Raw genomic sequence first — 25,594 nt, 5'->3', positions numbered from 1 at the left:
GACTAGAGCAGAGATAAAAAAAATATGGACATAATCTCAGTACAAGGCACTTAGGGATACTTTCTGTAAGAGAACTATGAACTATATATTTTTTATTTTTTTGCGGTACACGGGCCTCTCACTGTTGTGGCCTCTCCCATTGCGGAGCACAGGCTCCAGACGTGCAGGCTCAGCGACCATGGCTCACAGGCCCAGCCGCTCCGCGGCATGTGGGATCCTCCTGGACCGGGGCACGAACCTGCGTCCCCTGGATCGGCAGGCAGACTCTCAACCACTGCGCCACCAGGGAAGCCCGAGAACTATGAACTATTAAGGAAGGGCAGCCCTGAGAGAGATCAAGGAAGACTACATGTAGGAGTTAGCCTTTGAGCCGGTATTTCAGGTATAAACAGAATTAAAACAAAGGGAATGATGGTGAGCAAAACCTTAACAGGCAGGAAAATGTAAGACATTTATCTAAAACACAGGGTACATATAAGGGAACATAAACAAAATCTAGAAAGGTAGGATAAGACCAGATACATTATAGGTTCTTTCCCAATTTCATACTCTCTTCTCATGGTAACAACCAATATCCCAATGTGTAGGGTATTTAAGCAGTTTGTGGTAAAGGAAATGGATTTTAAAACTAGACCAAAGTGGGTTGAAACTTTAGCCTCACCTCTTATTAGATATGGGTCCTTGGCTAAATCACTTAAACACTCCAAGCCTCATTGAGCACTGGGTGTATTAATTCATGCATGTAGACTGTTTAGCACAGTGCCTGATACATAATAATTACTCCATAACATTATTTTCTCCTTGTGGGTTTTGACATCTTGTCAGTTATATCACCTGTCAAGTAGAGATGTAAAAATTTCAGATGGACCTTGGTCTTCAATATCTTTGCTCTGGAGTTATAGAAATCCCAAGTGGAAGTGGAAGAGAAGTAAAGAATGTATCACCATGTCTCTGTCAAAAGATATTGTAACAATTCCCTAAGCAAAAGTAATGTAAAATGCCTTAGATATGGAATCATTTGATGTTAGAGGTTGTAACTACAATAAGTATTAAGTGCCAAAGCTGATTTCATTTGTTCATCTGTGAAATGGGAATAAAGCCTACTTCTCAAGGTTGATGGAAGGGTAAGATTACATATGTATATTTTTATATCATTCAACACAGGGCCTAACACATAGTAAACATTCAATAAATGATAGCTACGATCGTAATGATGATGAGTACTATTATATCAATAAACTAGATAAGTAACATTTATTCCAGTTCTATCTGAGTACACCCCTTGTCAAGCTGCATAACAAAGCAGAATGGAACCTATAAGATTTGACAATGTTTAAACTTTTCTGTCTCCTTGAGCCCTGGAACTCCTTTAGCAGGGTGACCTTGGGAAGTTTCTTAAAATTCTTTGCTGCCTTGCCACTGAAACCATCCTTGACAAGATCATGAGCAGTCTCAGCAAATCCAGTGGCCAAGTCTTGGTCCTCATCTCACTGAACCTTTTGGCAACATTTGATAAAGTTGGTTGCACTCTCCCTGACACACTTCCTTAGCTTCAATGACATCACTTCCTTTCTCTCCTTTATCTACACTGATTCCTGCTGATTGATTTCAGAGTCATGGCCTTCAATGTAATAATATACAGACATGTACCAAATGTACATCTCTAGCCCTGGCCTCTTCCTGAGCTACAGACTCATCTCACACACTCTCTCCAATTTACCAGCCTATTTCCTAGGGCTACTGTATCAAATTACCACAAATTTAGTGGCTTAAAATAACAGAAATTAATTGTCTCATAGATCTGGAGGCGAGAAATCTGAAATCAAGGTGTTGGCAAGGCTGCCTACCCTCCAAATGCCATAGGGGAAAATCCAGCTTCTGGAAACTCCAGGCATTCCTTAGCTTGTGGCTGCATAACTCCACTCTCTGCTTCCAATTTCATATGGCCTTCTTCCCTTCTTTCCTGTGTCTGTAGCTTTTCCTCTTCTGTCTCTTACAAGGACACTTGTCATTAGATTTAGCGCATACCCAAATAATACGGAATGAACTTATCTAGAGATCCTTAATTACATCTGCAAATACCCTTTTTCCAAATAAAGTCATATTCACAAGTTCCAGGGGTTAGGATGTAGACATATCTTTTTCAGGGGCCACCATTCAACCCCCTACACAACTCCTCTGTGAACTCTACTTTCAAATATGTCCCAAATCCAACCATTTTCTACCATCTTCACAGCTTCCAGTCTACTTGAAGCCACCATCATCTCTTGTCTAGACTCGGCACAACCACTTAACTTGTCTCCCTGCTTCTGCTTCTCCACAGTCTATTCTTTCTGCACGGCAACCAAAGTTGTCTTTTAAAATGTAAATAGAATCATATCTTTTCCCTCTTCAAATTTCTCCAGTACTTTCCCATCATACTTAAAATCCGAAGTCCTCACCAAAGGCCTCCAAGGCCTTGAAGGGTCTGGCCCCTGCCCACCACTCCAAACTCATCTCCTACCACCAGTCTCCCTGATCACTCTGCTTCAGCCACAGAGAGTTCTTGCTCTTTCTTGACTATACCAAGTGTGATCCCCTGGAATCAGGAACATCCTTCCTCCAGATCTCCACCAGGTTCTCTCCCTTACTTATTTCAGGTTGCTGCTCAAATAGCATGTCTTTATTTTTATGTTTTTTCATTACGTTCTCAGGACTTGTAACTGGAAGTTTATACCTTTTGATCAACTTCACCCATTTCACCCACCCCTACCCACCCCTACTGCCTCCATCACCACCAATCTGTTCCCTGTATCTGATATCAATGGTTTCTTTTTCTATATTCCACATTTAAGTGAGACCATACAATATTTATGCCCTCAAGTTCCATACATGTTGTCATAAATGGCAGAATTTCCTTTTTTATGGCTAAATATATTCCAGTGTTTGTGTATATATTTGTGTGTGTGTGTGTGTGTCTATGCCACATTTTCTTTATCCATTCATTCATCAATGGACACTTAGCTTGTTTCCACATTTTGCCTGTTCTGAATAAAGCTGCAATGAACACAGGTATGCAGATATCTTTTTGAAATAGTGATTTTGTTTTCTTTGAATAAATACCCAGAAGTAGAACTGTTGGATTAAAATGGTAGTTCTATTTTTAAATCTTTGAGCAACCTCCATGCTGTCTTCCATAGTGGCTGTACCATTATACATTTCCACCAACATTGCACAAGTGTTCCCTTCTCTCCACATCCTCACAACACTTGTTATTTCTTGTCTTTTTGATGATAGCTATGCTAACAGGTATGAGATGATATCTCATTATGATTTTTGGTTTGCATTTCCCTCATGATTAGTGATGTTGAGCACTTTTCATGTACTGTTGGACATCTGTATGTCTTCTTTGGAAAAATGTCTATTCAGATCTTCTGCACATTTTAAAATCAGATTGTTTGTGTTTTTTTTGTTTGTTTCTGCTATTGAGCTATATGAGTTCTTAATATCTTTTGGATATTAGCCCTTTGTCACATATATGATTTGCAAATATTTTTTCCCATTCCATAGGTTGCCCTTTCATTTCGTCAATGGTTTCCTTTGCTGTGCAGAAGCTTTTTAGTTTGATGTAGTCCTGCTTCTTTATTTTTACTTTTATTGCCTTTGCTTTTGGTGTCAAGTCCATGAAATCGTTGCCAAGACTGATGTCAAGGATAGCATGTCTTAACGAGGCTCTCTCGGAACATTCTTTCTAAATAGTCTTGCCTGGGCACTCTCTATCACCTTATCCTGCTTTATTTTTCTATGTAGCACTAATCACTACTGGTGTTGTATGTGCCCTTTCTGCTCCTGTATGTCTACTTCTCAAGGGATGGGGCATCGTCTTGTATACCTGTTTCTCCAGTACCTAACATCAGTCTCTGAAAGATCATAGAAACTTCAAAATTATTTGTTGAAGGAATGAATGAGAGGATAGTTCCTATAAAAGGCCAAAGAAGTGAGAGACTTTGGGGTAGAGATGGAGGCATACTAATCTAAGACATACTTCTCTTTATGTATCTATTAACTTAATCTTGAACTTGCAAAACAGATATAAATAGGCAATGTTTCCCCTCATTTCTGCTTCTCATATTTGGAAATAACACAATGTATCTTAGACATTTGGTGTTGATTTGAACAATGAGAGTAAAATGAAAACTTGAGGCAATTATCTGATTCAAAATACAGGATATTTGTAATTTCAACTATCTGAATATTCAGAATGTTTTCAGGAGGGTTAAAATATCTCAAAAGCAGCTTGAGCTGCCTCATAAATACTACCTTGAAAAAGAGCATGTATCAATTAACATACTCTTTCACTTCTCTCTCTCTCTCTCTCTTTTTTTTGTCTTTTACCAGTTTCCTTTCACCCAGGATTCAGGCATTGCAAAGGAGGGTCTCCTTCCTGTTTAAAAGAATTTACATTATATTTCCATTCCCACTAAAAGCTGCTATCCTGAGATTATGTAACGTGCACTTAGGAGCTGAGTCAACACATGGCTGCAGGCCTAGTGTTTAATATGGACACAAAACTTGGCATTTAACAAAATCTTACTTTTAATTTTCCCTGCTCACAGCAATTAGTCTGTAACAGGGCAACCAGTGCTTTTATTGTAGGTCAACTGAAATTTTCTCTGTCCTTGCAGTGATATTTTGATGGTGGTTCTGTGCTAGATAGATAAAAAGAAATCATGAGCCATGATGAGGATGGCAAAGCGAAGGATGTGCACCCCTACCCCCCACCACCCACAGAGCAGTGGGTCTCAGGAGAGAGTACAGCTATCTGAGCTCAGTTCCAGCTGTAGGGTTGTTGTTGTTTTTTTTCTGTTAAGTAATTTTTTAAATTTTATATGAAATTTTTTTATATAATTCTAAAGACAGGATCCAGATTTCAAAGATATCATGTACCTACAATGGGCCTCAAAATACCCAGGCCCTGGGGTGCACCTTTGGTCTCCTCTGTGGGAAGGAGTGTTTCCATGGAGACATGGGAGTACCACTGGAAAAAGCACTGTGTTCCAGAAGCTTTGGTCTAGAGTATAATTTGTACCTGAAACAAATTTCCGTTTTGAATGGTTATTCTATGTGAGTTAGAGTTTATAGTAAGTTAAAAAAAAACCTACCTGGTATCTGCAACTGAAAAACAATTAAAATCAGAAGAAGTAACCTTCTTTTCTTTGGGGTACGCGGGCCTCTCACTGTTGTGGCCTCTCCCGTTGCGGAGCACAGGCTCCGGACGTGCAGGCCTAGCGACCATGGCTCACAGGCCCAGCCGCTCTGTGGCATGTGGGATCCTCCCGGACCGGGGCACGCACCATGTCCCCTGCATCGGCAGGCGGACTCTCAACCACTGCGCCACCAGGGAAGCTCAAGAAGTAACCTTTTATCAAGAGGTATTTTAGATATCTTAGAGCTTGTAGATACATCCAGAGATTCTTAAACAGTTCTTTTTAAGAATTCTAGTCTTCAGCACATTGGAAAAGGGGTTTAAATCTAATGTTGGACTCTGGCATTTTCTCCAATATAAAGAGAATATTTAGTCAGTATTTAAAATACTTGGAATTTTAAGTGTTTTTTCCTATGATGTTTTTCATAAACTTTTGGTCATTTCATTGTTTCTTCATTTACTATTAAGTGTTATCTTAATTGAATGGGTGCATTAAATACTTTTAGTGGTTGTGATTTATTATTATATAACCTAATTGTAAATTTGTAACCCATTAGTTTGATGGAATTAAATAGATCCGTATTCCTCAAAATTATACTGATTTACAGAAACTGCTGTCTGAACAAGTTTGAGAACAATTTATTAAGTCCAGTCAACTTGTTTTATGATTAAACCCAGATGTTATAAGATGTCAGAAATGATATAAAACCATATGTTAGAAATAAGTTCACAGAAAAAAAAGATAAGACTAGAACCTAGGTCTTCCACATCATAGTAATCTTTCTTTCATTGCACTTGATATTTTTGTGGACCACAGAGATTCTTATTTCTTATGCTAGATGTCAAACTTATAATGCATTATAACCTTTTTGCATAGAAAAATGGAAAACATATATACACAGCTACATTTGCCCTAAGAAATAGCTGTGCTTTCTCTTGGGAGTTTGCAGGTAAAATGTAAACACGGTTTAGACCTGGCAGCCCACTACTAAGAATCAAAATAAAGCAAATATAACCATTCATTGCCACAAGAAGAAAAGAACATTCTCACATCCACAGGTGTCCACACGTGCCATGACATTTGGCTAAAAGAATAATCAAGGCAGCCAGGGAAGAAAGAAGGCAAAAACAGACAGCTCTGAAGGAGCAAAAGGAGACCAGTGAATTCTTTAGTTTCCCAAATTAGAGAAATTAATTTCTGATTCTCAGAGGTGAAGGATGTCTATGCAGAATTTTGGAGCATATAACAAAGATAAGGATCAGAGATGGCCTAAAGCCTACCCTCATCTTGATCTCTAGGTCACACTTGGGAACTTTCTTCCAACAACTAAACGGGGAAAGAACTAGCTGCAGTAGACACAGTGTTTGCCTGTGGTCAACCCTCCCACTGGGAGCAAACTAAGGAGTCAGATCACCTGGCTTTTTCTGAGAACTGCTAGCTTTCCAAGTGTAGGCAATTCAGCTCCTAAGCCTTCTATTTCTACATCTGGAGAAAAAGTGTGTTTTTCCGGCTCTATAATCTAGAACGAGATCAAAAGAACCTCTTCTCATCTCTCTTCCCAAAAGATACTTTATCAACTTCTGCCTGAAGATAGTAAAATCTACTGTTTACTGAATTCAGATAATCAGTCAGTGTTTAAGAATAGTGAATATACTCATGTCTCTGTTAATGAAAAAGATAATTCCAAAGATATATTTATTGGTCAGAAATTTAATTACCAGGGGTAAAATACTACTAGATTATACTACTTTCTAGGGGTTCAGAAAAGTTGCATTAAATACTAATTGAATTAATATCAAGTGTTTGGGGAAACAGAAAATATGAGTTGGCAATCATAGGGTGGAGAGATGGGTTACATTGTGTAAAGGAGTGTCTGTATTATGTGCAATAACAGCTGACATTTATTCAGTGTCTATAATGTATCAGAGGCTTTACATACATTCCCTCTGTCTCAAGCCAGAAAGTATGTATTGTTTTCTTTTCAGCTGAAAAACCAAGTCTCATAACCCAGCTCAAGCCAGGTCTGTGTGGCTCCCAAAACTCTTTCCATCTCGCCACCCTGCCTCCCTGCTCAGAGGGGAAGTGGGAAAGAGGCTGAGAATAGATCCAAAAAGAAGATAGAGCTATGGTGGGAAAAGAAGACTCCAAATTTCAAAACCCAAGGAAAACAGACACTTTTACTCCCTGAACCCCCTGGGAATTGATATCTAAGTGTACAAATGTGATTCAGTGACTCTTGTCAGCCCCACCAAAGGTCTACCTGCTTATAGATGTCCAACATAGATTGTATAGAATTAAAAATTAAAGGCATAAAAGGGAAATAAAGGTCAGTATTTGAATGAAGGAGATCAGAATCTTTCCTATTTTAGAAAAGTAGAGGAAAACATAAAAAAGGCAATGAAGTTTTTTAAAAGTTGATTCAAGAAAATGTACAAATAGAAGATAAAATTTGGAAATCGCAACTTTGTCTAGTTCAAACTTGTGAACCATCAGCTGGGGGTGGCTACTAGAACCTATACAGGGATTTGACCCTCAGGCCCGTGGATTGTGCAACTTTGATTAAATAATGTATTGATTTTTGAGTTGAACTATTTTTTAAACTTTTTGATAAATGAATTTCATTCCTAAAAGATCTATTAATCAGGATCTCACTGTATTCCCAATGTACTTGGAACTGTGGGGAATATTAAAAGAGTGATCAGAAATTAAATACAGTTCTTTCTTCTACTGTGGGAAGAATTGAACTCCTGTGATTACATAATCTTTGCTTTTCTCACGTAGGGGACTCAGCTCTGATAAAATTCTGAATAACAGTTCAGTATGTTTGAGAATCCAAAGACAATATTAAGATGAAGTCTACTTAACCCCCCTCTCCTTGAATTATTATTGGAATAATTAATTTCTATTGAGACTAAAGGCCAAAAGGGAATAGTTGGTACAGTTTTGTACACATTGGTGAAAAACTTATTTATTTATGATTCATTGGTATGAATTGCTTAAAGATGTGATAAATAAAAAATAAAGTCAGTAAAAACATCTTTAAAGCATCCTTTCATTCCTCCATTTAGTTTCTTTTTATACTAAAAATAGCAATAATTATATATTCCTACTTCTCTCTCCATCTGATCTGAGAAGATGTTTAGAATGTGTTCCATAAAAGTAAGAAGTGTTAAGGTTAATAATTTAAACTTAGAATGTTTTCAGTAATTTTGCCTTTCACAAAAAAAATAAATAAAAATCTCAAAAAACCCCGCCTTCCATCTAACTAGCAGCTCATTACTGTCAGGGATCTACACATGTCTTCATTTTGCTTTTTGTATTTTGTCCATCACAAAATTTACTAACCTAAGAGGCAGGCCTGAGAGGAGTAAAATGAGAGAGGGAGATTCTTGCCAGCCGCTTGGGCTCTCAAGACTAGAGATAAGATCCTCTTTCACCAGTTAAGATCAGAGATCCCCGAAGGGAGAATATATTAACAGTTATTTTAATACCTTAGTGACTAAGCATAGTGGGACTGGTCAGCAATCAGCTAAGAGCCGGCCAGGGGTCTAGAGACTGAAACCCAAATGTGTGTGACTTTTAGCTATTCAGAAGGACTGTGATGGAAAATGCCAAAGCTGGAAATTCAGGAATCATTTGGCCATGTTTTACTCCACTTTGTTTCAAAGAATAGTGTCTTTTGACATGTATACACTGCTATATTTAAAATAGATAACCAACAAGGACCTACCGTATAGCACAGGGAACACTGTTCAATATTCTGTAATAACATAAATGGGAAAAGAATTTGAAAAAGAATTGATACATGTATATGTATGACTGTATCACTTTGCTGGACACCTGAAACTAACACAACATTGTTAATCAACTATGCTCCAATATAAAATGAAAATTTAAAAAAAAAGAATAGTGTCCTTGTGGATTTAATAAAAAAGCAAGACTTAGTTTCAAATCCAACAAATTTTATTGAACGCTTTCCATATGCCACATCCTGGGCTTGTGCTTTCAAATACATTAACCCATTTAATTCTTAAAAGAAATATTTGAACATGTATTAAGATGATAGGGGCTTAATGGTAAAGTAGAATGGGATAAAACTGTAAGACAAGCATGTGAATGGCTATGTAGACAGGGGATGAAAAATTTAGGTTTGGGTGCCTATATGGTCATAAATCAGACAATCCTGTTTAACTCAATATATCCTAACCCTGCGTATAGATTTTCCTCTTATTCCTCTCTCTAATCGATCAGGGTTTGTCAAACTTTAGTATTCACAAGAATTTCTGTATAGGTTTGCATATACAAAACCACGTTTACAGGCATACCTTGTTTGATTGTGCTTTGCTTTATTATGTTTTGCAGATTTTTTTTACAAATTGAAGATTTGTGGCAACCTTTCATTGAACAACTCTATTGGCAACACTTTTCCAACAAAATTGTTTTTAACGAAGGTATGTACATTATGTTTTTAGACATAATGTTATTGCACACTTAAAAGACTACAATATAGTATAAATATAACTTTTATATACACTGGGAAACCAAAAAATTCATGTGACTTGCTTTATTGCAATATTCACTTTATTGAGGTAGTCTGGAACAGAACCCACAATATATATGAGGCATGGCTGTAGTGTATCTGCTGCTTGCCCCTCCATAAAACTGTGAACATCATGGGTGAGAAGAGGAAGGGAATGCATACATACTGAGCTAGGCATCATATAAGCAGCACCTAATACTATGCTCTTCTGACAGTTGTTACTTCCTTGTCAACTGGAGGTCAGAACATGTATTAAGCTGCCCAGTTCACGTCACTATTGACATAGCAGGAATTTGAACCAAGGCCAGATTCAAACAAAAGCCCAAACTCTTTCTGTTTTCCACTTTTCCTAGGCAAATATATACTGGCCTTGGAAACGTGTCTTCAATAAAAGAAAGAAAAAGTGATATGCTTGGGGACAGGAAGTGATCAGTAGGTGTTGCATAAAAACAAGATATGTCAAGTTAAACTTCACCACCTCACGGTTTTGCCTTAAGCAGTCTTCACTATTAACAGTCATCTCATGTGACACTTTTGGATGAGGGCTTGCTCTGGGTAGGTTTCCTATGTATAAAATATCAACAGCCAAAGATGGATGTATGGAATCACCTCACTCACTATATTCCTTAAAAAAACACAATAAGCTATTATAATAATCATGCATTTTTTTCTTTGCTTCTTAGCAGGCCAAATCAGAGTTTTGTTGTGTGTTTATGTGCATATGTGTTTAATCACAGTAGTAATTATGGTGCTATTAAATAGATAGTAGCAACTGAGTTTTCATATTATTTCAGTTAAGATGGAAAAACACCCACACCAGTAGAAGTCTTTTAAAATATTAAACTTTGATTTTAAATTTCCATACTGTAGAGTTAAAAGAGAAATTTTAAGAGAGGATAGTAAAATCATGACTCTCTTAAAGATATAAAATGAACATATCAAAAGATTTTATTTAATTCATTAAATAAAAAGGGAACCAGATCAATGTTGCAGCTTCTTCAAAGGAGAAGTCAGACCCATTAATTTATATGAAGTAAGGGAATGTTGAAATTAACTTACAAATGGACCCAAAGTGGCTTTTTCCACGGGTAGAATTAGAAGAATTATTATATGGTTATCAGCTGTCTACAATTTAGAGTTGTAAAATAGTTCAAAAGCAATGAAAGGTGCAGAGTCCTTTACAGAATCAGATAATCTCCTGGAGGCTCCAGCATTCCACTGAAAGGATATCTAGTAGTTTCTTTAGTTTATTCCAAAGTCTTAAATTCTTCCTTACAAAAAGTACATGATAATTCCTATAAAACCTATTTTCTAAAATAACAATTTTTAAAAAGAAGAGCAATTATTTTAAGAACATCCTGTTTATGCCTAACCATGTTGTCGTGTTTCCTGGTTTCCTCTGGCAGCTGAAAAGTACACTAAATAGTTAGACAGTGTTCAAGGAGAGTACTTGTTTAATGCCTATTTAGACATTACTGTGTCAAAATTTGTTTTCACAGCCCTTCTTGCACTTGCATAGAAATGTACGAGAAGACCTGAACAGGGCAGGTAAGGAGCCAGAAAACAATATTGGGTGTGGTGTTAAAACAACCTGGGTGGGGGTGGCGGTGGGGAGCAAGATTCCAAGTCCACACCTGTGGCTTAAATTCACTGAAAAGACACAATTTAATAGATGTGTGCATAAAGAGAATATGGTGGTGTTTCTCAAAGAATTGTTGAGGAACATCTACCTTTTGGGGTGAATAAGATGATTTGCAGGTACACATACCTACAGAGCCTCAAAGCATTAATTCACATAGTGATTCAGTTCTAGGAAAGCTTTAGAAATGAAATGATGTTAGATGTCCTGACAGAAAAAAAAGACCAACTTACAGTGCTGACATTGAGGATCAAATAGGATTGGTTGGATGGGTGTGGAGATCAAATGATAGACAGAGTGTGTATGTGGGGGGGATGGTGTGTGTGTGTGCATACATGTTCATGGGAGAGAGAAAGAGGGAGTGTGCACAACAGAAGGCTTACTGATGCAAACCTGTGGCCTGATTACCCATAATAGAAAAAAAAATTCCTGTTACCCTTAAAGTTGTCTTTCCCTCAATACAAAGAATAGATTATACCCACAAAATAGACTCACAGAAATGGAAAACAAACTTATGGTTACCAAAGGGGAAAAGGGGGAGGGAGAGATAAATTAGGAGTTTGGGATTAAAATATACACACTACTATATATAAAATAGATAACCAACAAGGACCTACTGTATAGCACAGGGAACTATACTCAATATCTTGTAAAAACTTACAATAGAAAAGAATCTAAAAAGGAATATATATATATATATCTATATATATAATATATATAACTGATTCACTTTGCTGTACACCTGTAACTAACACAACATTGTAAATCAACTATATTTCAAGAAAAAATTTAAAAATAAATTCACATTTGCTAATATATATAATTTTAATAATTTAATATATAATTTAAATTATATATAATTTTTAGTTGTATATAATTTTTAACATATATATATATACACACATAAACACATACCCATAGACCCTAGCTGCCAATCAGAACAGTCAAGCATATATATGCAAGAGGCAGGAACATTGTATTATATTTATAGGCTTCTTTTTTATAGAAGTTTCAAAAATCAAAGCACATAGCTATTTCAAGATGGCACAGTGGTTATATTTCATCATTTGGCTTTTTTGTCTAACAATCTTTCTTTTTTTGTACTGTATGCCTTTGAGTAATTCTATTCAAATCTGTACATTTCTGTAGCAGTTTCTACTCAATCTGTGTAAAATGACACACCTTTGGATTATATTTCTTCCTGAAGAATTATCAAAAACATTGGTATTGAATTTATTATCACCCACCAAAATACAGCACCTGCTATGCTGTCCCTCTGCTATTGAGTTGTTTCTGTGAATGCCATGTTTAGTAGACTAATCTTAGTTTCATTTATCTAAAGTAATAAGTGAGAGACAATGGGATTTTTCCCACAATGCCTATTTTAATATAGTAGAAATCTGAAGAATAATCATGTGGGCAAGTGAAATCTAGACTATGTATTGTATTCAGACTAGCAAAAATTGATAAGTTCCCCTAATTAAGGCCTTCTTTAAAAATTAGCATTGGGATGTTTTAATAATGAATTCTAAGACCCTAACCATAACCTAAGAAATAGAATGTTGTCCAAGAAATAGAAAACAAAAGGAGCAAATGAGTACTTTTCTAAATGCTAATAGCACAGTCTGCCAGTTTCATCTGGGGTCATTTCCATCAAGCATTTGAATAAATGGCCTAGAAGAAGAAAAACACAATAAAGCATAATTTCCATAGGCTCGAGGATGACATTGTCCTGGTAAAGGACTAAAAAATGCAAATAGATAGACCATGAAGCTAAAATAATCTTTATGAGAGGAAGTCAATGGATGTCAAATAATTAACAAGTACCTTTTTGGTTTAGACATTATTCTAAATGCTAAAAATATGGAACAGTAGAAGATGTGCCATCATAATTATCTATAAATTTCACAGTGACTGTGATAGTCCCAGCTTGACTTCATCTTAGTAAGTGGTAACTATAATAGTGTGCTTTTGATATTGTAGGTTACATAGAGGCTTTTTGGTAGTACAGGAGTTAATACTGTGGTATCTATGATCCTCTCTAGAAGAAGATACCAAAGACAAAATGGCCATTACTATGAAACAAAAGCAGGTAAATGAAATCATTAGAAGATTCATATTAAAGATTGGAAGGGAAAGTTTCTAAGTTTCTATATTTTTTAAAAAGGCTTTTAACTGATATATACAACAGCCCAAGTAAGCTCTAAGTAATATAATGGCAACCTGATGGAGACAAAAATGTAGAGGAATAAGGGGTGCTGTAAGCGGTAAAATAGTTGAAGAGTATGAAAGAAATACACAAGATTGCTAACACCTAACTATGAGTTGAAATAAACAACTATAACACCTAACTATGAAAGAAATACACAAGATTGCTAGCACCTAACTATGCTAACTACGAGTTGTTTCTATCATGTTGAAAGCAAAGTATATGGTAGTGATCATCTTTTAATTGGTCAGAATAGAGTGAAAATAAGAGGCCAGCATCTCTTTAGTTGTGCATACTTGCCCAATACCAAAGAAATTTGAGTGAGCTTCTCTTGTGGATGGCTATTGAGCAGTGAGAATATCAAGAAACATGGTTTCCCAAAGCTACAGACTGCCCTGACCCTGAATGGATAAGTGAGCCATGGAGCAGTGAGTTTCCTAGAGCCTATCTTTTCTCAATTCTCTCTTGATAGAACAAGCCTCTCTTCCTATTTCTCTTCTCTAGAAGAAGGGTTCCACAAAGCTGGCTTTATTCTGATTTCTGTGATAAGCCTGTGCCATGTTCTGTCATATATTCACTAGAAACACTAGAGGGTAAAAACAAACAAACAAAAATGCCCTCATTTTGCCTATTCTGACAACAATGGTAGAAAAATGATTTTTCTTACCATCCATGGCATGGCCTATGTTAAATCTGTTGCTGATTTCTTTCCTATTGCCTTCCATGACATTACACTTTTTTTTCCACTTTCTCTTCTCTGTTTACTCCATTTCATTTTTGTGGAGTTCTCTCCTCTTATCATGAGTCATAAATTGTTTTTTCTCAGTGTGCCCTGAGCAATTTTGTCACTTGGAATTCACTGCAGATAACAAAGTTTTCTCTAGCTAGTGTAAGCAGTAAGGGATTTGCTACAGTGTATTAAATTACCTACAGAGTCATTGGGAAAGTCTAAGAAACAGACTCAAGGTTGAACTTTCAGGAACATCTTCAAGGACACAAAACAAAAGACTGTCCCTTAAACCAGGAAGCAATTTGTTGGATTGTGAAGGTGCCACTGGTTCATCTACTGATTCCAGAATGGGAAAGATGCCACTTCCAGATGGTTCTTAAAACTGAAGCAGCATACACAGCAGCAGAATTACCCTCACTTTACATTTACTTTCTAAATCTCACATAGGGGCACCCAACTGGTAGATTCCAAATCATATCCAGAATCCTAAATGCAAAGGAGTATGGAAAATGTAGTTTTGGCCTTCTAGCCTCTGAAGTAAGGATGGCATATTAGAATAGAATGAATTGGATCTATTTTCCATTGGTTACTCAATACCCAGATACATTCTTCTATCCACACTTAAATGCTACCAACAATTTAATAGCAAATAAACATATAGCCTAAACAGATAATTTAAAAGTGGGCAGAGGACCCAAATAGACATTTCTAAAAGGAAGACATATAAATGGCCAACAGGTATATGAAAAATGCTCAAATCACTAATTATAAGGGAAATGCAAATCAAAACTACAATGAGATATTACCTCTTGGTAGAATGGTTATTATCAAAAAGACAAAAGATAAAAATTATTGACAAGGAGGCAGAGAAAAAGAATCCTTGTGCACTGTTGGTACAGCCATTATGGAGAGCAATACAAAAGGTCCTCAAAAAATTAAAAATACTACCATATGATCCAGTAATATATACCCCTTCTGAGTATATGTCCAAAAGGAATGAAAGCAGTATGTTGAAGTGATATCTGTACTTTCATGTTCATTGCAGCATTATTCACAATAGCAAAGATATGGAATTAACCTAAGTGTCAATTGAAAAATGAATGGATAAAGAAAATGTAGAGAGAGGGAGGTCAAGATGGCAGAATTGGAGGATGTGAAATTCATATCCCCCTATAAACACATCAAAAGCACATCTACATGTGTAATGATTCTCACAGGAAACTAACTGGAAACAGGCAGAAAAACTCCTACACAACCAAAGCTGCAAGAAAGATTTCCATATAACCAGGTATGATGGGGGGAAAGAAGGCATCAGGCCAGAACTTGCACCCCTGGGAGAGATCTGTAAGGAAGAGAAGTTTTACATGGGTGTACCCTTGCCCTGGGAAGTGAGCAGGTTGAACCACAGCCTGGGCATCCCAGTCCTCGGGTCCTGTGTGGAGGAGACAGGCCCCCTTTCCTGCCAGAAAATTCACTAAGTCAGGAAAAAGTGCTGGAGAAACCTAGAATCTACTCATGAGAATTGCACGTGTGCTGGCTTGCTGACAGAGCAGAAAGATCCTGGCACTGGGAGTTTCCACCTTGCCACCCTTCACAATCAAAGGGATCAAACACCCCAGCTCTGCTTATTCCACACCACAATCTGGCAAAAGATCTGGGCAGAGACTTTGTTTAGCTGTGTATAGACAGACTGGGGTGCCTGGGGTGTGACCTGGGCAGGGTCTCAGAGACCATTGTCTGTACCTGCAAAGGGTAGTGGGTGTAGCAACATGAATGTTGTCAAAATGAACGTGGACAGCTTGACAGGAGTGCATGGTGGTTAAGCACTGAATTTCCAGTAGACAGGCCCTGGGAGGAGATTCATCTAGCTACACAGAGACAACATGGAGGGCCTAGGCTGTGGTCCAGGTGGAGTGGTGATGACTATTGTCAGCACACTGAGGAGTACTCAGGGGTTAGTTCTATTAAGATTATTAATAGAAATGCAGATCAGTGTAACAAGGAACTAGAAACTATACAGATAAACTGATCAAAATTAGATAATTAAATTGCTGAGATAAAATCCAATTTAGAAGCAATGAATAGCCACTTAAATGACAAGAAGGCATAATGAATAACTGATCTGGAAAATAGAATAATGGAAATCACCCCATCAGAACAGTAGACAGAAAGACAAATTTAAAAAAATGAAAGCAACATATGAGATCTATGGGATAATATAAAATGTGCCAACATATGCATAATAGGGGTTCCAGAAGGAGAAGAGAGAGTGATAAAGGGATCAAAATGTATTTGAAGATATTATGGATGAAAAATTCCCAAACCTAAAGAAGGAAACAGATATGCAGGTATAGGAAGCACAGAGGGTCCCAAATAAAGGAACCCAAACAGACACACACCAAGACATATCATAATTAAAATGGCTAAAGTGAAAGATAAAGAGAGGGTTCTAAAGGTAGCAAGAGAAAAACAGTCCGTTATAAGGGTAGCCCCAAAAGTCTATCAGCTGATTTCTCTGCAGAAATGTTGCAGGCCAGAAGGGAGCTGCATGTCATATTCAGAGTCCTAAAAGGGGAAAGCCTGCAAGATTATCCTTTAGAATAGAAGGAGAGACAATGAATTTCTCAGACAAGAAAAACTAAAAGAATTCAGCAATACTAAACCTACCCTAAAAGAATTATTAAGGGATCTCCTCTAAATACGAAAGAAGAAGAAAAAAATAGAAAAGAAAAAAGGATCTATGGGAAAGGGAAAATCACAGTAGGAAAGGCAAATATATAAGCAGATTGAAGATCACTTAAATAAGCCAGTACATAGATTTAAAAACACTCAAAAAATTATAAAAGTGATTATTACCACAACAAACAGCAAAAGGGTAAGAATGAATATGTAAAATAGGACATCAAAATCACAAAACTTGGGGGAGAAGAGTATAAAAATGTATATCTGTTAGACTGTGTTTGAACTTAATGATTACCAGTGTAAAGCAAGTAGGTATAGTTATGTGTCAACATAATTGAACTCCATGGTCCAGAAATAAAAAATATACATATATTCACAAAAAACAAAAAGAAGAGAACACAGGGATTACAAAAGAAAATCATCAAACCACAAAAGGAAAAACAGGGCTTCCCTGGTGGCACAGTGGTAGAGAGTCCACCTGCTGATGCAGGGGACATGGGTTTGTGCCCCAGTCCGGGAAGATCCCACATGCCATGGAGCGGCTGGGCCTGTGACGCATGACTGCTGAGCCTGCACATCCGGAGCCTGTGCTCCGCAACAGGAGAGGCCACAACAGTGAGAGGCCGGCATACCACCAAAAAAAAAAAAAAAAAAAGGAAAAACAAAAATAAGAAATGAACAAAGAAGAACTACAAAAACATCTGGAAAACGAGGATTAAAATGGCAATAAGTACATATCTATCAATAATTACTTTAAAGGTTAATGGACTAAATGCTTCAATCAAAAGACACAGAGTGGCAGATTGGATTAAAAAAAAAAAGAACCTGCAATATGTTGCCTATAAGAGACTCACTTCAGGGCAAAAGATCAACACAACTGAAAGTGAGGGGATGGAAAAAGATCTTTCATACAAATGGAAATGACAAGAAAGCAGGAATATAGCACTACTTATATCAGACAAAATAGACTTTAAAACAAAGGCCATGAAGAAAGACAAGGGCATTATATAATGATTTAAGGATCAATATAAAAAAATATTACACTCATTAACATATATGCCCCCAATATAGGAGCACCAAAATATATAAAACAAATACTAACAGACATAAAGGGAGAAACTGACAATAATACAATAGTAGTAGGAGACTTTAACACCCCACTGACATCAATGGATAGATCATCCAAACAGAAAATCAATAAGGCAACATAGGTCCTAAATGACACAATATACCAATTGGACTTAACTCATATCTACACTACATCCCCCAAAACCAGAATACACATTCTTTTCAAGCACACATGTAACACTACCTAAGATAGAACACATACTATGTCACAAAATAAGCCTCAACAAATTCAAGGAGATAGAAATTATTTCAAGCACCATTTCTGACCACATCGTATAAAACTAGAATTCTACCACAGAAATAAAAATGAGAAAAATAATCACATGAGGACTAAACAATATGCTACTAAAAAACCAATGGTTCAGTGACAAAAACAAAGAAGAAATCAGAAATACCTTGAGATGAACAAAAATGAAAACACAGTGCTACAAAATCTGTGGGCTACCACAAAAGCAGTCCTAAGGGAGAAGTTCATAGCAATACAGACCTTACTCAAGAAACAAGAAAAATTTCAAATAAATAATCTAACCTACCATCTAAAAGAATTAGAAAAAGAAGAACAAACAAAGACAAAGTCAGCAGAAGGAAATAATAAAGATCTGAGAAGAAATAATCAAGGTAAAAAAAAAATAGAAAAGATGAATAAAATCAAGAGCTGGTTTTTTGATGAGATAAACAAAATTAGCAAACATTTCACCAGATCACAAAGAAGAAATGAGAGAGGACCCAAATAAACAAAATAAGAAATGAAAAAGGAGAAAAAGCAACTGATACCACAGAAATACCAAAAGAAATTATAGTAGAACATGATGAACAGTTATATGTCAATAAATTGGACACCTGAGAAGAAATGGACAAGTTTCTAGAAACATACAGGATGCCAAAATGGAGTAAAAAAGAAACAGATAATTTGAAGAGACTGATCACTAAAAGTGAAATCTCATCTGTAATTTTAAAAAATTCCTGCAACCAAAAGTCCAGGACTGGATGGCTTCACTGGGGACTTCTACCAAACATACAACAAAGAACTTATCCTTCTATTTCAAAAAATTAAAGAGCAGGAAACACTCCTAAATATATTCTATGAAGATACCATCACTCTGATATCAAAACCAGACAAAGACACTACAAAAAATGATAATCACAGGCAAATATCTTTTATGAATAAAGATGCAAAAATCCTCAACAAAGCAAATCCAACAAATGTAAAAAGTATCATACACCATAATCAAGTTCGACTCCTTCCTATGTCACAAGGATGGTTCAACATACACAAATCAATATGATACACCACATTAACAAAAAGAAAGACAAAAACCACATGATCATCTCAATAGATGCAGAAAAAGCATTTGACAAAATTCATCATCCATTCATGATAAAAGCTCTCACCAAATTGGATAAGGTGAACATACCTGAACCTAATAAAGGCCATTCGTGACAAACCCACAGCAAACATAGTACTCTATTTTGAACACTGAAAGCCTTCTTGTGAAATTCAGGAATAAGACAAGGATACTCACTTTCACCACTTTTATTCAATGTAGCTTTGGAAGTCCTACCCACAGCAGTCAGACAAGAAAAAGATATAAAAGGTACCCAAATTGGAAGGGAAGAGGTAAAACTGTCACTATTTGCAGATGACTCTATATATAGAAACTTAGTCTCCACACAAAAACTATTAGAACTAGTAAATAAATTAAGCAAAATAGCAGAATATAAGATTAATACACAGAAATCTTTTGCATTTCTTGACACTAACAATGAAATATCCAGAAAGAGAAAGTAAAAAAAAAAAAAAAAATCAATCCCATTTAAAATTGCATTAAAAAAATACCTAGGAATAAACTTAACCTAGGAGATGAAAGACCTATGTGCTGAAAAAGGAAATTGAAAATTATTCCAAAAATTGGAAAGATATCCCATGCTCTTGGACTAGAAGAATTAATATTGTTAAAATGCCTCCACTACCCAAAACAATATACAGATTTAAGGTAACTCCTATTAAAATACCCATGGCAGTCTTCACAGAACTAGAACAAATAATCCTAAAATTTATAAGGAACCAAAAAGGGCCCAGAATTACCAAAGCAATCTTGAGTAAAAAGGACAAACCTGGAGGCATAACACTTCTGGATTTCAGACAATACTACAAAGCTACAGTAATCAAAACAGAGTGATATCAGCACAAAAACAGACATATAGATCAATGGAACAGAGTAGAGAGCCCAGAAGTAAATCCATACACCTTTAGTCAAGTAATCTATGACAAAGGAGGCAAGAATACACAAAGGAAAAAAGAGAGTCTCTTCAACAAGTGTTGTTAGGAAATCAGGACAACTACTTGTAAATCAATGACATTAGAACACTCCTTAAGAAGAACTACAATCTTGCATCCTGTGGAACGAAAACCACATTCACAGAAAGATAGACAAAATTAAAACGCAGAGGACTATGTACCACATGAAGGAGCAAGATAAAACCCCAGAAAAACAATTAAGTGAAATGGAGATAGGCAACCTTCCAAAAAAGAATTCAGAATAATGATAGTGAAGATGATACAGGAACTCGGAGAAAGAATGGAGACAAAGATCGAGAAGTTGCAAGAAATGTTTAACAAAGACCTAGAAGAATTAAAGAACAAACAAACAGAGATGAAACAATACAATAATTGAAATGAAAAATACACTAGAAGGAATCAATAGCAGAATAACTGAGGCAGAAGAACGGATAAGTGACCTGGAAGACAGAATGGTGGAATTCACTGTCATGGAACAGAATAAAGAAAAAAGAATGAAAAGAAATGAAGACAGACTAAGAGATTTCTGAGACAACATTAAACGCACCAATATTCACATTATAGGGGTCCCAGAAGGAGAAGAGAGAAAGAACCCAAGAAAATATTTGAAGAGATTATAGTCGAAAACTTCCCTAACATAGGAAAGGAATTAGCCACCCAAGTCCAGGAAGCACAGAGAGTCCCAGCCAGCACAAACCCAAGGAGAAGCATGCTGACACACATAGTAATCAAACTGACAAAAATTAAAGACAAAGAAAAATTATTAAAAGCAACAAGACAAAAACGTCAAATGACATACAAGGGAACTCCCATAAGGTTAACAGCTGATTTCTCAACAACTATTATACAAGCCAGAAGGGAGTGGCATGATATATTTAAAGCAATGAAAGGGAAGAACCTACAACTAAGATTACTCTACCCAGCAAGGATCTCATACAGATTCTATGGAGAAATCAAAAGCTTTACAGACAAGCAAAAGCTAACAGAATTCAGCACCGCCAAAGCAGCTCTTCAACAAATGCCAAAGGAACTTCTCTAAGTGGGAAACACAAGAGAAGAAAAAGGACCTACAAAAACAAAGCCAAAACAATTAAGAAAATGTCAACAGAAAATACATATTGATAATTGCCTTAAACGTGAATGGATTAAGTGCTCCAACCAAAAGACACAGGCTCACTGAATGGATAGAAAAACAAGACCCATATATATGCTGTCTATGAGAGACCCACTTCAGATCTAGGGACACATACAGACTGAAAGTGAGAGGATGGAAAAAATATATTCCATGCAAATGGAAATCAAAAGAAAGCTGGAATAGCAATACTCATATCAGATAAAATAGACTTTAAAATAAAGAATTTTACAAGAGACAAGGAAGGACACTACATAATGATCAAGGGATCAATCAAAGAAGAAGATATAACAATTATAAATATTTATGCACTCAACATAGGAGCACCTCAATACATAAGGCAAATGCTAACAGCTATACAAGAGGAGATGGACAGTAACATAGTAATAGTGGGGGACTTTAACACCTCATTTACACCAATGGACATATCATCCAGACAGAAAATTAAGAAGGAAACACAAGCTTTAACTGACACAATAGACCAGATAGATTTAATTGATATTTATAGGACATCCCATACGAAACAGCAGGTTACACTTCCTTCTCAAGTGCGCACGGAACATTCTCCAGGATAGATCACATCTTGGGTCACAAATCAAGCCTCGGTAAATTTAAGAAAATTGAAATCATATCAAGCATCTTTTCCAATCACAACACTATGAGATTAGAAATAAATTACATGGAAAAAAGCCATAAAAAACACAAACACATGGAGGCTAAACAATACGTTACTAAATAACCAAGAGATCATTGAGGAAATCAAAGAGGAAATCAAAAAATACCTAGAGACAAATGACAATGAAAACATGATGATCCAAAACCTATGGGATACAGCAAAAGCAGTTCTAAGAGGGAAGTTTATAGCAATACAATCCTAACTCAAGAAACAAAAGAAATCTCAAATAAACAATCTAAACTTACACCTAAAGGAACTAGAGAAAGAAGAACAAACAAGACCAAAAGTTAGCAGAAGGAAAGAAATCATAAAGATCAGAGCAGAAATAAATGAAATACAAACACAGAAAACAATAGCAAAGATCAATAAAACTAAAAGCTGCTTCTTTGAGAAGATAAACCTTTGACCACACTCATCAAGAAAAAGAGGGACAGGACTCAAATTACTAAAATTAGAAAGGAAAAAGGAGAAGTTACAACGGACACCACAGAAATATAAAGCAACATAAGAGACTACTACAAGCAACTCTATGCCAGTAAAATGGAGAACCTGGAAGAAATGGACAAATTCTTAGAAAGGTATAACCTTCCAAGACTGAACCAGGAAGAAATAGAAAATATGAACAGACCGATCACAAGTAATGAAATTGAAACTGTGATTAAAAATCTATTTTACAACTGTTCACAAGGTTGTAGTTGATATTTGTAACTTCCTCCATTACCGTAGTCATGAACTCCCATAAAGGGAGAACAGCACATTCAGGTCGTTACCACCAAGACCAGACTCTCCCACCCTCTGTGGGCCTGCTCACCAGTAGCACCTTAGGGGGCAGTCTCCACCTCACTTTTTCTTTTGCGGTACATGGGCCTCTCACTGCTGTGGCTTCTCCTGTTGCGGAGCACAGGCTCCGGACGCACAGGCTCAGCGGCCATGGCTCACAGGCCCAGCCGCTCCGCGGCATGTGGGATCTTCCCGGACAGGGGCACGAACCCGTGTCCCCTGCATCGGCAGGCGGACTCTCAACCACTGCGCCACCAGGAAAGCCCTCCACCTCACTTTTATCTTCCAAATCTTGCAGAGGTGCATTTGTCTTGTGAAATTACATCCCAAACAGCAGCTTCCAAGGAGAAAATGGAGTTTCTCACTTTCAAGTTTCTGTAAAGCAGAGCAGAGTTTGGAATAGATATGGAGTGACAGTTCACCACATCCATGACAGGACTCATTAGCTCCCATAATCCTTCAGGGATCTTACCCACTCACAGGACTTCAATTATAGTCCACAAGCACCTGAGACCAGATAGTTCAGAATTAGATTTTCTCTTTAGATTTTAGAAATCTAAGGCACCTGCTTATACTATTACCAATACCAACGGCAGGATTTAAACAGTACCCCATAATTGAATACATTAACATTTCCACAGCAATAGGTATAAATAATCATACTCCTGGGGTTAATAAAGATATTTTAAAGTTTAAATCAGTTTGTCAGACTTTGCTTACAAATGCATTTGCAAGAAACTTCTAAACAAAATATTTTCAGTTTTCAGAGCATCTGAGATTTGGAATTGTGGATCTGTACCAATTGCTGTTGATAATTCCCCACCTGTACTTCCAGTCCTGAGCTCTGTATCCTTATATGTTTATGTCCACCCCTAACTTTCACACACAGAAAACCACAATGTTTTTCAAACTGAATTCAAACCCACTCTTCCTCACGTGTTCTCTGACCCAATGAAAGGTGTCAACATCTACCTGTTTGTTGAAGCTGGAAACCCATGTCATCCAAGAAAATCCCTCTCCCTCATCTACATTCAGAATTATTCCTTAAGTCCTGTCAATCTTACTGCCAAAGTATCTCTCCAACATACTCACTGCTCCCCAACACTGCCGCTACCTTTCGGTTCAGACCACCAGCATATTTTACCTAGATTATGTAAAACAGCTTCCTATCCTGTAGCCTCCCACACCCAGTATTTACTCTCAAGGCAATAACACAGTGACCCTGTCACTTCCCTACTTATAACACTTCCTATCTCTCTCTTAGAGACTATTTTCCCTCAGGAAAAAGTCCCTCTTCTGAACATTGTTTAGAAGACCCCTCTTTGCTTACCACTCTACTCTCACATGATTAAGCCTCACTGCATGCACTCCTTTTAGAAATTTGAGTTGATCCTGCTTTCCCTTACATCAAATCTTTCTTTCCCGTGAAACAAGCCTTTTGATTTTGCCAAGCTAACTCCCACTCAGCTGTCAGATCTCCACTTGGATGTCAGTCTCACTGAGCAGACTTCCCAAGGACCAGAGCCTGTCTGAGTTCTTAAAGCAACGTACGTGTCTCTTTCCTTCCCAGTTACTAAATTCTGTTCATTGATCTGCACCTGCCCTCACCCCCACCTCAGGTTGTACCTTATGGGAAAACAATACCATATCTTCTTCTCTCTTTTATTTTTTAATTGGGGTATAGTTGTTTTAAAATGTTGTGTTAGTTTCTACTGTACAGCAAAGTGAAGTAGAGTTCCCTATGCTCTACAGCAGGTTCTCCTTAGTTATCTATTTTACACATATTTGACCATATCTTCTTTATCTGACCAGTGCTTGCCAGGTACTAAAAATATTTGAATCTGGGTTATAAGGACAAATGAATCTCTCTCCTTTCTCATTTTTTCTACCGAACTCAAAACTCCTCTGTCCTGTAAAGAAACAAGTAATGTGTCTGAGAGACTTGAAATCTCAAGAAAAGCAGAATTGGAACATTACAACAAAATATGAGACAGACAAATCAGCCAAAGGAGTCACTTCTCCCTATGAGCCATGAGCACATAGATGAAGGCCGACATAAAAACTTTCACGAGAGAAACAGAACAAAATCTGAGAGAGGCAGCTGCAGAAAACATGCTGTAATCTCAAAATAGCATGTAATACAGGAAGACAGAATGAAGGAGGCTACAGCAGGAAATATCACTTTTTAAATATTACTTATTACACCAAGACCCTTGAACAAACAAGAGGAGCCAGGGGCTCAAAGAAGGTGCTCGGAGGCCGGGAAACAACATTAACGCCATAGCCTTGCTGCCACAAGTGGGTCCTTCGTGAGTCTGCCTGAAGAGCGATGAAGAAAAATATTTATACTTGGATGGTTGAAAAAAAGAGGAAAAATGTCATAAAGCATCTGTATGTTTCATGTCTTTGGGAGCCAGAATTTGAGAGAAAAAAGAAAGTTTTCAAAGAAATGACTCATCCTATTTGAAAACAATCTGCAAACTAATATTAGAATCAAAGTACATCTTATTTATTTATTTATTTGGTTGTGCCAGGTCTTAGTTGTAGATCACCTGCTCCTTAGTTGTGACATGTGAACTTTTAGTTACAGCAT

The 25,594-nt window shown here is 36.8% G+C and overlaps 1 long non-coding RNA gene across 2 annotated transcripts in view; it reads left to right on the top strand.

The window, feature by feature from the left end:
- Positions 1–25,594, top strand: part of LOC137223443 (uncharacterized) — a 174,355-nt gene that overhangs the window by 52,656 nt on the left and 96,105 nt on the right. For both annotated transcript variants that reach the window (XR_010942878.1, XR_010942877.1), the window contains exons 2-3: positions 9,549–9,637; positions 11,226–11,274. This is a non-coding gene — a long non-coding RNA (uncharacterized lncRNA). The remainder of the gene's footprint in view (positions 1–9,548; positions 9,638–11,225; positions 11,275–25,594) is intronic.

This window comes from Pseudorca crassidens, chromosome 4, assembly GCF_039906515.1.
Source record: "Pseudorca crassidens isolate mPseCra1 chromosome 4, mPseCra1.hap1, whole genome shotgun sequence".
In the NCBI taxonomy this organism is placed as follows: Eukaryota; Metazoa; Chordata; class Mammalia; order Artiodactyla; family Delphinidae; genus Pseudorca; species Pseudorca crassidens.
This window is presented reverse-complemented; position numbering and strand designations above follow the sequence as displayed.